This window comes from Tamandua tetradactyla, chromosome 11, assembly GCF_023851605.1.
Source record: "Tamandua tetradactyla isolate mTamTet1 chromosome 11, mTamTet1.pri, whole genome shotgun sequence".
NCBI lineage: Eukaryota > Metazoa > Chordata > Mammalia > Pilosa > Myrmecophagidae > Tamandua > Tamandua tetradactyla.
Window position 1 is genome coordinate 37,092,802 of NC_135337.1, and position 15,077 is coordinate 37,107,878.

Here is a 15,077-nt window from a genome sequence, read left to right on the forward strand (position 1 = left end):
GTTGTTGGTTGAATGGGTGGGATAGGACAGGCCTCTTGGCTTAGCCAGAGGTAACACAGAGGCTTCGGAAATAACCTTTCTTCCAGTTTACTAGGACAAATTTAAATCTCAAAACTTAAAAATGAAGCACTAATGTCAAAGTCCTGAAACTGGTATGAATGACCAGCTTTCTTTTGTTTCTTAAACAATAACAACTAAAGAACATTTTTATAATTCCCAGAGTTAGCCATTTTCTAGTGTTTCCATGAACCTCCTATTGAATACTGGACATGATCCATTTTACCCAAGCATTGAAGTAACCCAGAAATGCATGCTTTCTATATTCTCAGCTTTCTACAATGTCATATGTATTTCATCTGCCCCATTACTTTAAACAATCTAAAATATTTAAGTATATAGAGACCATAAGACTTATTAAGAAAGATAAAGTCTATATAAATGCTAAGTTTTTTCCACCAGTACGTACCAAAGGACATTTGTAGTTCTCTTGCTACTTTCCATACAATAGCTGTGTAGCCTATACCTTGATTTCTTCACAAGGCCCAAAATATTCTATATAATCCCATAGATACCTTGAAGTGATTTTTTCTATAGACAACCATTAATGTATCAAAATTGAACATAAATTTTTTGAGCTCTAGGTTGCATTGTGACCAGTAGTGCTTTACCTTTCTTGTTGCTAAAGTAAATAGCATGCAGTGGGTTGCAATGGGTTGCCTCAAACAATCTGCATTTATTGGCTTATAATTTTGAGGCTAGGAGAAACCCAAAATCAAGTCATCATCAAGGCTCTGCTTTCTTCCTGAATACTGGCTACCAGTGATCCTTGGTCTTTGGTTCCTCTACCACATGGCGATGTACATGGCAGCCTTTCCTGGCCCTTCCCTTCTCTTCTGGGTTCCACTGACTTTCAGCTTCTAGCTGCTCCTGCTGGCTCTTGTATCTGACCTTTACTTTGCTTATAAAGACTCCAGTAACCCTGATTTGAAGTCCAACCTGATTCATTTGAGTCATGCCTTAAGTGAAGTAACATCTTGAAGAAATCCTATTTGCAATGGGTCCACACCCACAGGAATGGATTAAGTTAAAAAAATGTTTCTCTGGGATCCATTGCTTCAAACCAGCACAGACAGGTATAAGGGAATGTCAACATTAAGGAGGAAAGATTTAAGCCTATGTAAAGTTGAATAAGGTTGAAAAATTTATGGGAATGATATTGAAGTATATAAGTTCATTCATTCAATATTTATCCTGCACATTTATTGAGTGATTAGTATTATTGTGTAGTGAAGCCAGGCACTCTGCTAGCTATGACATTCAGTGGTAGGAGAAAGAGACATATTCCCTGACTTCGCAGATTTAAAACACTGGGGCCTTTGAAGCAAGAGGACCAAGGTCTTGAATTCTTTGAGAAACATCTTTCTGAAAGTCTAATCTAAATGAGTAGCAATGAGCTAGGAGCACTAAGGAAAGGCCATATAAGGGTGTGTTTCAAATAGATGGCTTAGAAAATCATAAAACTTTTAAGCTAAAAGGCACTTGAAAGATCTTATACTTTAGCCCTCTTCTTTGGCCTCTCCTTTAGCCCAATTGAAATCTTTGTCTGTGTTCACATCGATGGTTGAGTTGAATCCAAAACCCATGTTTCTTGACATTTTAATATAGTCTAACTTCTGATACTATTCATAGTATATGGAAGAGGATGATCCCATTTGAGGTTTACACAGTTCGTTTTTTCATTCATTTATTTATTCATCAAGCAAGTATTTATTGAGTACCTATGATGAGCCAAGCACAGCGTAATGCACTAAGTATGACCCAGTCCCCATCTTAAAAAATAATAATACATGGAAAATTCCAAAGTGTTAAATAATTATGTTGTTGGGTTCCTCCCCACTCATTCTGGGATCCATTTCCATCTGTGTGGTTCTTTTCCAAAAATTATTATTTATTCCCCCAATCAACACTGAAAGACCAGATTCCATCTCTGTCTTGGGCCTGGCCTCTCCCTTGGAAATATATGAAATCATTGCTTCGCAATCAGTGAGTCATGGACTGGAGGTCTAATCCGGGCTAGTGACAGCTCCCTTAACATGCTGCTAAACTAAGCATCTCAAATACACCCATCAGATTAGTGCACTGTGGCCAGCTTGAGTCCCTGTCATGCTTTATCATGGCCATAAAGTGAGTATTTAAAATTTTAAAGTTTTCAAATGAAATATACAAAGGTTGATTATTTAGCAGTTTATCAACTTTATCCTCCTGTGGCAGAGGGAACAAACAATAAAATTGTTCAAAGGAGGCTTTGAAATGACTTTCTGCCATTTTATTGCAACTTTAAAGAGGACTAAAAACAAGTTTCCCAGAAGGCCCCTGGCCAGCTTTGCTGCTTCTACCCCTGAGAGAATGTGTGCCTTCCTCCAGCTGATGCTGCTGGAATCGGTCCCCTCTCTACTCTCCTTGGGATCACATGGACACTGCTTCCAGGGCTGTGTTTGTGACAACCAGAAGCCAGAGGAATTGAGGGAACTTTGGCCCACAGAACCAATAGGGGGACAGGTCATGAGTTATACTTTCCCTACTTCATAATGACTTGCTGCCTTCCTCCATTTCTCAGCAACCATCTGCCTCAAGTCTTTGTGACACCACAGTCACTTTGATGCAAAGAACAGTAACAATGAACTTTCAAAGAATACGAAATTGGACAAAGGTTATGTTTATTTTTAAACAATTTCTCTGTAGGAGGATGGAAGGAATTCAACATATATACTACAGGAAGGTGAGAAACAAGTCATGCTTTTGACATCATGAATCCCTAGAAATTCTACTGGAAAAGCTTGAAAGATGAACTTTTAGATAAATTCATGAGGTTCTTATTGTCCATGATTTTTAGTGCAGTTGAGATTCTTCTATTTATTTATTTTTGGGGGGTGGGGGTGGGGGTGGGCTGCATGGGCTGGGAGTCAAACTCGGGTCTCTTGCATGACAGGCTGGCATTTCACCACTGAACCATCAATGCACTCCTTTTTATTGGTCTGTTTGTTTGTTTATTTAATTGTTTGTTTTCAGAGCATCTTTTTTAAATAGTAGAGAATGAACCAAGAATTCCAATGTAGATGAAGTTTCTCTAGGGCCTTTTGGCACTTCTACATTTTTGTTTTGTTGTCTCTTCTCAGCTGCGATGCACAAGAAGAAGCTGAACTGTTCCTCTCAGTTTATTTGAACTCCCTAGAACTAAGCCTGCGCCATGGTGGGTGCCATCCTTTCACCTGCTGTGCCAGCTTGGGGCAACAGGAACATCTACAAAATATACCTCGGAAGTAGGTAATGCAAGTGCAATACAAAGAAAAAGTCAAGCTCCAGCAAATTGTTATGGGAGAGAGAAATTAAGGGACATAATATCATTAGTGTTATGTATTCATTTTCTTAATCTTTCACTTATTCAAAAATATGTATTGAGTACCCACTATGTGCCAGATACTGTGCTAATTTCAACAGATACAATATTACACAAAAAAAACATGCTTACTATTTTTATGGCATGCTCAGTGTAGTAAGGGAGAGACACTGATCAAATATGGACATAAATAAATTAAAAGTACAGCAGAGTTAACTGCTGTGAAGGGTAATTATGCAGTGCCATGTGGACATAAAATAAGCCAGTTTTACCTAGTCTGGGGTGGAGGTAGTGGTGAGAGGGTCTCAGAGAAGGCTTGCCTGAAGAAGTAATTATTGAACTAAGATTTAAAGAAACTGTAGAGCTCAATTAAACAGCCAAAGTTGGAGGTGAAGGTGGAAGTAGGGAGCATTCCAGGCAGAGTGCAGAAAGAGGTCAAATATCCTCTGTCAAAAAGAAGCAGGACAAATTTAAAGAACCTAAAGAAGACCTGTGTGCCTGAACACCTGGAGAGAAAGATGAACTGAAGCTAGAATGGTTGATAGGAGGCAGCCTGTCCATGCAGGGATTAGCAGACCCTATTAGAAATATTGGAAGTGATCCAAAATGCAATGGAGAGCCATTGGAAAGTTGAAAGCAGAGAGAGTAACATTATCAGAAAAAAAAAGTTATTTCTTTGCACATTGCTTGGGCAAATCATATTCTCCAGCAAAGGAGAAGGCAAATCATTATTTAAAATACAGCAATTTGGACTGAACACCTTAGCAAGATTAACAACTGATAATAAATTTAGAAAACAAAATGTTTCATTTGGAGAATCTCAGCAGAGCTGCCTGCTAAGAGAGTGAATAAAAATTTTGGAAGATATTTCTGTATTACTTTTAATTTGCTCGAATATCTATACCTATCTTTTAACACAGTACATGCTCTAGACTATCAAAGATTATCAAGAGTGATAGTAAGGTAATTTAAGTTGTTTACCTTCAAAAATAATGAGCTGATTCATGACAACAGAGCAATAACCACACTTTCATGCCACTGGCCAAGAAAATCTGGCCATTACCCAAATTTGGGTAAATCACACCACAAACACATGTTAATTTTGGCCACCCCCTTACTTAACTAAATGTTTATGTCAAATTATCTAAACTCCCTGCATTCACTTTTACTCTGCTTTTCAATACACTGCAGACAGAAGGATCTTTTTAAAACTTGAATCTGTTCGTGCCATTTTGCCTGCTTCAAAGCCTTCATTGACTTCCCGTTGCTATTGGGTGACGGCCAGGCTCTGTTACAAGGCCATGCAGGAGACTGTGTGGTCAGACCCACCTACTTCTTCAGCCTCATCTCACCCCAAGACCCTCACCACCTTCTGTGCCTGGCACTTCAAAGGAGAAGAAGGCTTCTATGAACAAGATTTGTCACTTTCCTCAAGTCGTATATGGACTGGTGAGAGATATTATCTTACATGTGTATAATGTATTCATTACAACTGCACAAATGGACAACTTTTGACACAATAAATGAAGGATGCTAGGAGAGCACATATGACAGACCCTTAATCCAGGTTTGTAGTGTCCAGGAAGACTTTCTGGGGTAAGTGTCATCTAACATATGTAGCCTCAAAAGTGAAGGCCACACCATCTAAATCTCAACTATATATGCTCTAAAACCAGCCACTATTTTTCCTTCTTTCTTCTATGCTGATTTTGTTTCCCCAGTTATATTGTGAACTCCTTGAAGACAGAGACTATGACTTACATACCCTGAACATTGCCCTGGATAGTGCTGGGACATTGTATGGGCTTCTCAATATATGTTGGCCAAGCAGTATGATGGTAAATTTTTACCTTGGGTTGTGTGGCGTGAGGGGGACAGAATGGAAAATGTGTCAGATATTCTAAATCAGCTTTGAATGAAAAGCACGGCTATATGAAAAAGGCCAGCATAAAAACAAAGCTCTATCAGTACTTAATTTTTTGTTCAGTTAACAGTGATAGTGATATAACAGCCTCATGATTAAATTGGCAGATAGATGTCAAGAAAAAACCTCACTAATTTACACTAATGACAGGTAGGCCATGGCAGTCTGATGGGGGTTGCTCTTAGTAACTGATTTTCTATTTTTAAAATATGTGCTTAGCTCACCCCAGCCAACACACTCACAAGTTGACTGCCACACAGAATATACTTTGTCCTTTCATTTCGTCAAGTGTAGTTGCATTTTAATTATTTACGATAGTACTTAATAGTATACTAGTAAGTGTCCTGTAGGGTGGCATGTTAAAGTAATAAAAGTCTTAGTAATATGAGAACACGATAGAGCTTTCAGCTATTAAATCTTTGCCGAGAAGTGAAGTGAGACTGCGAGGTTTTTTGTGAGAATGGGGGTTTGCAGATTACGGAAATGAAAATTAGCGAAGTTTTCTGAATTACATTTATGAAGTATAGGGTGATATTGTAAGAGCGCACTGAAGATTAACAATGTAGTTGAATACAACAACTATGTTAAGATATATGTTTCTTTTACATGGGCTTCTCTGTAGATGTTAAAAATTTTTCAAAAATAAGCCTCAGCTGGTTTTCTATTTGATGACATTCTTTTATATGCTTTATTTTTATTTCTAACTCCCACAAAGCACATTCTATCTCCAGATTATTATGAATAATTTGAGCATATGAGGATTTTTTATTTTAAATTAATCTTTCTTGTGATTATGGATGAAATTTTAATCATTTCCTGAGGAAAAATAAGGTTAATGTTTTCAAAGCTATATGACTTCATATTTTTGCTATTGATATGTTTTATATAGTTTTTTGCTTAAATATTCTGTTGCATCCAACTTTCAAATTCTAAATTCCAGAAATAAATTTTACACATTCAGTTGAATAACTGTCTGGCAGAAGACTCCCCCTAATCCTATCTCCAGCCCTCCCACCACCCCAAAAAAGGACCCTAGTTCTCTGTAATATGTTCTTCTCTAATGTTTTGAAGGGTTTGTCCAGTCCCTTTGTCTGAGTAGTTGAAAATGATTCCCAATCCTTTTTGGTCTTTTTTTTCTTCGCATACCATTTCTTTAAACAAACCCCTCTACATTTCCTTCCAATTTTCCCCTCATACTCTCTTACAACTCATCTTTCATTCTCTTTAAAACTCTCTTTGGCACTATGTTCTTATTGTAATTGGTCCTATTCCCTCACCCACTGACTTTATGCATTCTTTTTACTTACCCTGTACCACATCAGAGAAGACTGAAATAAGGTTTGTCCTATTTCTAAAATATTGAGACTATCTTTGCTTTGAGGTTATACATTTCAAGTAGCCAATTTTATTATATAGTTCACACAGTTACTTTAAGTTTATTGGTGAGAGAATAGGAATCGAGTGTTCATAACAAGAACAATCATAGAAAGAATGATCTATTTTATTATTGCAAAAATAAAAACTCAGAAATAAAGTAGGTCATTTTTATTTTAAGGATTAATGGCTAATGCAAAACTACAAAAACATATCAGAAATGATTAGCCTTGGTGAAAATTTTGCCAGCTCATTTTCTTTTATTGAGGGGTAGTGTTTTTATAATGAACAAACCATATATAAATATATATTTTACAACTCATAAGGGATTAACATTTTTATTCACTGTATGCAAATAGTTTAAAATGTCTTCTCTTGTTGTGAGAACTAATGGTAACTCACATGAACAAAGAAAAGATATGCAAGACATCATGTCTAAAGAACATGGCTATGCAAGGAAAGCAGCGTGTCTAAAGAACGTGACTCAGATGATATTGCATGCCAGGACAGTGGACTGAACAGGAAGGTGAAGAATTTGCAGAAAATAATAAAGAACTCAGTCTCAGAACTTGAGCTCATGGGGAAACAGTAACTCAGAAATTCAGTTACCCTTTTAGGGGCACTGGGCCATGAGTCTAGTTAGTATCACACAAATCATAGGAACCAGTGGTTAGGGCTGTGATCAGATTCTACTGCATTGGCACTGTGAGATAAGTAGATAAATAGTCTGAATCCTGACTGCTCTGGGAACTTTTGTGAGTGTCACCCTTTGGGAAAAGTAATTAAGTAACCCAGCTGGGTGAGACAGAAGCGGGAGCTGACAAGCAGTGATTGCCAAAGCAAAATATCTATGTCTATATATGTATCCATTTATGTACACAAATAAATATGCATTTATGAATACATATGCACATATACCAACATAACACAGCTAGTCTACATCTTGCAGCAGAGAAATTTGGGGCATAAAGTGTTGAGGCTAATGCTGAGAGGTACCAATTTTTCACTTACTTTAGATGCATCCAGAAACCTGTGAAATTTGACATATTCCATATTCAGATGCTCTCCAGTTTCAAAGCACACTTGGAATGTACTAGAGAATAAAGAGTGGAAAAGCTTTTATGAGACCTTGCATTTTCAGCAATGATAGACTATTTTGCTTGAAAACACCCTCAGCTATGAAACACCTACAAATTTTAGATAAAATATAATGTATGTACACTTATAACATAGTCCAGCTCACAATAAAGTAAGGGAAATTCCCAGGTTTCAAAAATAAATAGGAAACAAGGGTGGTTCAGTGTTAGAGTACTCACCTGCCATGCAGGAGGCCTGGGTTCGATTCCTGGCCGGTGTACCCTCCCCCACCCCACACTCAGAAAAAAATAAAAGGAAATTGACAAGCAGTCCAATGAGTTGGAGCTGGCACTTCAGTTCTAATAGAAAAGATTTACCAGTTTCAGAAACCAATGGCTCACACAGGATCAGAGGTTAGGCCTAGAAGCCCTATAATAAGAAAATTATAGCTATGAACTTTTATGAATTTATAATTAGAACTGGGTGTAACTTTTTAAAAAAATTACCCATATGTATAAGAAAATGACAAGATTATTTTTCTGTATAAGCCTAAACTTTAAGTGAAGGGAAAATTACACACTGAGAATTTCTAACTCCATGCTTTCCTTTAGGCAGGCATCCATTCAGATTTATAATATCATTGTGAGTAAGGATCTCTTCAAACTAAGAATTGTACATATAATGGATCCAAGCTAGAATGGCATATACAAGCAAACACAAAACATTTATGGTGGAATATACCTTGAATATGTTGAATATGACTCTCATAGATAAAGCCCTATTGAAAATGTGGTCACAATTCAGAATTTACAAAACATACTGGAAAACAGTTCACCATGAACAAAAATCATTAAACATAGGAAACAGAAGAAGATTGCACACCCCTCCCCACATAATAAGTCTGTATTATAAAATAAATATATTTTATATGATTAGAAACATTTAGAAAGGAAGTGAGAATATGATAACAGAATAAAACACTATAAAAGACAAGTTAATGAAAAGGACAAACTAGAATAAATATACATTTAAAAAATATTTACTGAAATTATAAAATTAATGATTTATGGAAATAGAAGATTAGATGTGGCTAAAAAGAGAATTAAGAAACAGGAAGAGAGATCTCTGGAAATTTTACCCACAGTATAGCATAGAGAGATAAAGAGATGAAAATATGAAGAGTTTAAGAGATACAGAAGATATAATGAGAAATTCAATCATGCATTTCATGGAGCCCAGAAAGAGAAAATACAGAGAATGGGGAAGAATCAATAGTAAATAATAATTGGGAAATTTTCCAAAACATATAGGAATATGAATTCTCAAATTCCAGAAGTACAATTAGTTCCAAACATGATAAATATATTTGAATTTACAGCTAGATACATGATAGTAAAACTTCAGGACACCAAAGTAAAAGAGAAGCTTCTGAAAACAGCCAAAAAGAAGATAAAATATCTTCGAAAGAGTAATCATACTGAGAGCAAACTTATCTATAGCAATAATAAAAATGAAAAGAGAGTAGAATAAAGTTTTCAGTGTTTTGAAAGCATATAGCCATCAACTGGCATTGTAAATTATTGTGGACACATCAGAAATAGGAAAGACTCCACCAATCAAATTTGGTTCAGATGTCATGAATGATATATACACACTAAGAGAGTGTGGAAATGTTTATTAATCACATAATGAGGCTTTTTGGGGAGAATAGACTCCTAAGAAGTCTGAAAATGATTTCAGAGATCAGGGAATGTAGACTGTCTTGGGGTTTTATGATGGTTAAGTAATTAAGGGGTGGAACAAGGGTTCTCTCACACGAAGCAAAACTTGCATAGTTTGAACAATCTACTGATGCCAGAGGAGGGAGCATCTGGGATTTTTTATAACTTTCCCAGATGTGAAGTAGAAAAGGAACAGGGAATGATGGGGCTTAAATGCTCTTGGCAATCAAACATCAAAAATAGGTTCAAACTCTTTATTACAATTCACCCCTTATATATGATTGTGTGATGTTTGATTTGATTTGGATTAGTTTAAGCAAGACATTATGATACTCTATCATATCTGTAGTCTTAGGCCAGAAAGATAGTGAAGGTTCAATTCAATAACAAGTTTTAAGAATTGTAAGTTTATATACACCTAAAGATAGAAATTAAAAATATAGAGAGCCAATGTTGACAGATTGGAAGGGGGAAGTAGATGGTTCTATATTAATATTAGAACACTTCATGACACTATGATCATTAATAGTTAGAACACCTAAACAGAAGATCAATAAAGAAATAGAAGGTAAACAATATTCTAAATCAACTAGACCTAACAGATATATATAGAGAAAGAACACTTCACTCAACAACAGTGGAATACACATTCTTCTCTAGTGCACATGGATCATTATTCAGGTCAGACCATATGCTAGATCACCAAACAAGTCACCATATATTTTAAAATATTAAAAACATGCAATGTATCTTCTCTGATCACAATAGAATGAAGCTAGAAATCAATAACAGAGGGGAAAAATGGAAAATTCACAAACATTCCAAATATTGTGGAAATTAAACAATGTATTCTTAAACAAACAGTCAGTCAAAGAAGAAATCACAAGGGAAATTAGGAAATATCTGAATGTGAATTAAAATGAAAACACAAAATACTTGCAGGATGCAGCAAAGGCAGGGCTGAGCAGTAAATTTGTTGCTCTACATGCCTACAATAAAAAAGAAGACAGATCTCAAATGAAGAACATAACCTTAAAACTGGAAGATCTTGGGGGAAAAAAAGGAACTAAATCCAAAATAAATGCAAGGAAGGAATAACAAAGATTAGAGCACAAATGAATGGAATGGGGAATAAAAAAATAGAACTGGCAAAATCAAAAGTTGATTCTTTGAAAAGATTAATAAAATCAACAAACCTTTAGGTAGATTGACAAAAAAAAAAAAAAAGAAAGTACAAATAATTAAAATGTGAAATGAAAGATAGGACCTTAATATTGATCCCACAGTAATATAAATGACTATAAAAAATACAATGAACAACTGTACACTAACAAATTAGATAGCATAGATGAAATGGCCAAATACCTTGAAACACATAAAGTACCTAGTCTGATTCAAGTATGCTTTAGTCTGCTAAGCTTTTTAAATGCAATATAACAGAAATGGCCTGGTATTTAACCATGGGAAGTTATTAGTTTAGAAACTTGCAGTTTTGAGGCCATGAATATATCCAAACCAAGGCATCATCAAGGTGATATGTTCTTTCTGGAGTCAGGCTGTCAGCAATCCTGGACTCCTCTGTCAGATGGCATGGCATATGACAGAATTTGCTGCTCTTTCACTTATCCTGCTTGTTTTGTTGTTTCAAGCTTCTGACTTCAGTGATTTCTTCTGCTTTTGTGGCTTTCTCTCTCAGCTTCTGAGTCTTTCTCTCTTCCTGTTCATCCCATTTATAAAGGTATCCAGTAAGAAGATTAATATCCAGCTGGGGTGGGGGGACAATATGGCAGCATAGGGAGATATGGAATTTAGTTAGTCCTCTTGAGCTCTCAGGCAGCTAGTAAATAACCAGAAACTGTCTGGAACAACTGTTTTGGAGACATCCGTGACCAGACACACATTATACACCAGTCTGGAATGTATGGAAGGGCCGAGATCACAGCACAGAACTGTGAGTAAAGCTCCCAAACTTCAGAGGCTAGTACTTCTCTCCCACTGGCATGGCAGGTTGCTGGATATACTTCCTAGTAGGAAAAAAAGAAATCTCTACTGGAAGCAAGGTAAGATAGCTCAACCAACCTCCAACTGTGGTTTTAATGAACAAATTTGGATTATAGAATACAAGCTCCAGCACAGGTAAACCCAGAGAAAGCAAGAAAGACTTCTCTGGTTGAGGTTTCTTCTGGCAGAGAGGAGATGGGGCTGACAATAAAAAAGAATGGAGGCTTTTAAAGTTGGCCAAGCTCAGAATACTGGAAAAGTACTGTGCCCCTTTGTAAAGCCAGGCACCAATTGCAGCTCTTGACTGGCAAACTTTGGGGGCTGGGGACTGACTCTGAAAAAGTGACCTTGTTTCATTTCTCTTTCTTTTTCTTGTTTAAAAGTATTCTAAGGGCAGGCTATGGTGGCTCAGCAGGCAGAGTTCTTGCCTGCCATGCTAGAGACTTAGGTTTGATTCCCAGTACCTGCCCATGCAAAAAAAAAAAAGATGTATTCTAAGTGGCTCATTAGAGAAATCCTTAGGCATTTTCAATTGTCAGTGCTGACCCAGGCAAGGACACTGATAGGCCTGAGAGACAAAGTAACAAGTCAAATGAATGATGTAATTCCCCAAATGGCATATCTTCCCCAAGAAAAAGGGGCAAGGCCTAGCTCAAGTGGCAACTCTCCTTCAGAAACAATTTAAGCTTTCTTTTCACTTCAGTATCTGTTTCAACCATGCCCTGGGCAGGCTGAGAACTAAAGTCTCCATACCACTTTATGCCAGTGGGAAGCTGTGGGCTGACAAATGCCACCTGATGGGCAAAATAGGAAAAGCACAGTATCTAGAGGCTCCACAAGAAAGTCAAATAACCTGCTGGGTCTCATACTCAGGGAAACTTGAAACTGATTATATCCTCCTCCTGAGACCTTGGCCTGCCTTGTCTGGGAAGATCTAATTGGATTGATCATATCTGAGGAGACCCTCCTCGAAAAAATGTTTGCTATAGGCAGGGTAAGAACCAGAAAAACAACAGCTGAAAAAACCTGAACAGTTAAATAGAACCTATGCTAGAGGTCTAGAATAAGTTTAACTGAATGTGAAAGAACAAATAGAGAACAAAACCAACCAATAAGAAAACTCTAGGTAAAAGAGTGAAAATGACCTCCAGAATAAATTAAGTAAGGAAATCAGATGCTGGGACACAAACAAAAAATTAAGGGTCATAATAAGAAAAAATGGACATATGGCCTGGTCAAAGGAAGAATCCAATTCTACAATGAGATACAGGAGTTGAAACAGCTAATTAATATTCATTCAAACATGCTAAATCAAGTAAAAATTCAAGTCATTGAATTGAGGGAAGATATGCAAAATAAATGAAATATAAAGAAGACATTGGGTGACCACAAAGAACTTGAAAGCTTGGAAAAACAAATGGCAGAACTTATGGGAATGAAAGTCATGATAGAACAGATGAAAAATGCAGTAGAAACTTATAAATAGCAGGTTTGAAGTGGCAGAGGAAAGGATTGGTGAACTAGATAACAGAACATCTGAAATTCTACACACAAAAGAACAGATAGGGAAAAGAATGGAAAAATATGAGAGGGTCTCAGGCAATTAAATGACAACATGAAGTGTATGAATGTACATATTATGGGTGTCCCAGAAGGAGAAGAGAAGGGAAAACGGGCAGAAAGAGTAACAGAGAAAATTATCACTGAAGATTTCCCATTTATTATGAAAAACATAAAATTACAGATCCAAGAAGCACAGTGTATGCTGAACAAAATATATCCACATAGACCTACTCCAAGACACTTAGCAATCAGAGTGTCAAATGTCAAAAACAAAGAAAATAAATTCTGAAAGCAGCAAAAGAAAGTACTCCATCATATACAAGGGAAGCTCAATAAGACTGTGTGCAGATTTTTCAACAGAAACTGTGGAGGCAAACAGGCAGTGACATGATATATTTGAGATACTGAAAAAGAAAAAAATGCCAACCAATAATTCTATATCCAGCAAAACTGTCCTTTGAAAATGAGGGTGAGTTTAAAAGATTTTCAGACAAACAGTCACTGAGAGAGTTTGTGAAGAAGAGACTGTTCTACAAGAAATATTAAGGGGAGCACTACAGGCAGATAGGGAAAGACAAGAGAGAGAGGTCTGGAGAAGAGTATAGAAATGAAGACTATCAGTAAGAGTAAAAAGAGAAAAAAAAAAAAGATATGACATATAAAACCCAAAAGACAAATGGGAGAAGAAAGTACTACCTTTACAGTAATAATATTTAAATGTTAATGGATTAAACTCCCCAATCAAAAGACATAGACTAGAAGTATGGGTTAAAAACAGGACCCATCTTTATGTTGTCTACAAGAAGCTTACTTTAGACCCAAGGACAAAGGTAGATTGAAAGTGATAGGTTGGAAAATTAAATTTTATGCAAACAGCAACCAGAAAACAATGAGAAGCAACTATATTAATATCCAACAAATTAGACTTCAAATGTAAGACAATAAAGGAGACAAAGAAGGGCACTATGCATTAATAAAAGGAACAATTCATTCAGGAGACATGAAAATCATAAATATTTAAGCAACAAGCCAAAGTGACCAAAAATACATGAGGCACACACCAACAACACTGAAGGGAGAAGTAGACACCATTACAATAATAGTTGGAGACTTCAGTACACCAATGGATAGAACATCTAGATAGATGTATTATTCATGTATTAATTGAGTAATACAAAAAATGAACTAGACTTAACAGACATTTAAAGAATACTGCAACCCACAATGGCAGGATACACATTTTTCTCAAATCCACATAGATCATTGTCCAGGATAGACCACATATTAAGTAACAAAGCAATCTTTAAAGATTTAAATTATATAGAATCATTTCTTGAATCATAATGAAATGAAGGTGGAAATCAATAACAGGCAGAAGGACAAAAAATTCACAAATATGTGGAAGCTAAACAATAAAATGTTAAAGAACCAATGTGAAGGAAGAAATTGTAAGAGAAATCAGTAAATATCTCAAGACAAAAGAAAATGAAAACACAACATATCAAAATTTATGAGTTGGAGCAATGGCGATGCTGAGAGGATATTTTATTGCCCTCAATGCCTGTATTTAAAAAGAAGAAAGAGCAAAAATTGAGGAATTAGTTGTTTACCTGGAGGAATAGAAAATTAACTTCAAGTCAAACAGAGGGAAATAAAGAGAAGTAACAAATGAAGCTAAGAACAAAAATAATGGGGAGATTAACAAAACCAGAGGTTGGTTCCTTGAGAAAATTAGTAAAATCAATAGATCCTTAGCTGGTCTGACAGAGAGAGAGAGAGAGAGGATGCAAATAAATAAAATCAGAAATGGGAGAGGAGGCATAACTACTGACCCCACAGAAATAAAGGAGATAATGTGAGGATATTATGAATAACTATATTCTAATAAATTAGATAATGTAGATGAGATGGACAACTTCTCCGACAGGCATGAACAACCAACATTGTCACTCAACAAACTGATCACAAGTAAAAAGATTGAATCAGTCATCAAGAAGCTCCCCCCAAAAAGAAAAGTCCT